This window comes from Fukomys damarensis, unplaced genomic scaffold (genome assembly GCF_012274545.1).
Source record: "Fukomys damarensis isolate Sample0158 unplaced genomic scaffold, DMR_v1.0_HiC HiC_scaffold_2, whole genome shotgun sequence".
Lineage (NCBI taxonomy): Eukaryota > Metazoa > Chordata > Mammalia > Rodentia > Bathyergidae > Fukomys > Fukomys damarensis.
In genome coordinates, this window is record NW_022900914.1 from 9718734 (window position 1) to 9719579 (window position 846).

Here is an 846-nt window from a genome sequence, read left to right on the forward strand (position 1 = left end):
ACTATATAAATATTTATCAAAGGCCTGTTAAGATGATGGATCAGCTCCAGGTCACAGGTTGACTCAAATGAAGTGCACCAAGGAAAGACAGAAGTAGAAGCTAGGCCAAGCTGGTGGGCAGAGTAGCAGGAAGTTAACATGCGTGAGATTGTAGCTGGGAGCAAATTCATCTAGGAAGGAAAGTTCAGGCACCATAGACACCAAAGTCAAAGCCAGGGGCAGAGATTGACACAAAATCAAAGACAATGTAGAGTATGAATAGGAGAGTCACAGCTAATGCTCAGCCGTTCCAAGTGAACAGGGAAGAGTGCCTAGTCCTAGTTAAGAGCAGAGACCGGGAGCCAGCAGGTATCCCTGAAAACAGAGGTGGCAGTTGGCTTGTTCAGCACACTAACCTCAGGTGCTGGCCTAGCATTTAATTTGGGTGCTTAAGTTGGGGAGGAAAACACAGGAATGTGGTCATCCATAAAGACACCCATAAATCCAGATTCGGACTCCAAAGTGGGCGTCAGGAAACAATCGGGGAATGGTTTTCAGACACGAGGAGGGAAAGGCAGTTCAGGATCCAGAACAAGTGAGGGACACTTAGCCTAAATTACAAATGCTGACTCCAAAGCTGGGTGTGGTGGCACATACTATAATCCCAGCACTTGGGAGGGGACTGAGAGTTGAAGTCCAGCCTGGACTATACATATACAGCCCTGTCTCAAAAACGAAACAAACAAGTGCTGGTTCCAGGGCATTCTTAGAATTGATCACAAAATTAACTAGCTCAAGGACTCACCTTTTCTTTCTTTCTTTTCTTTTTTTTTTTTTTTTTTTTACTACGGGGGATCATTCAGACCC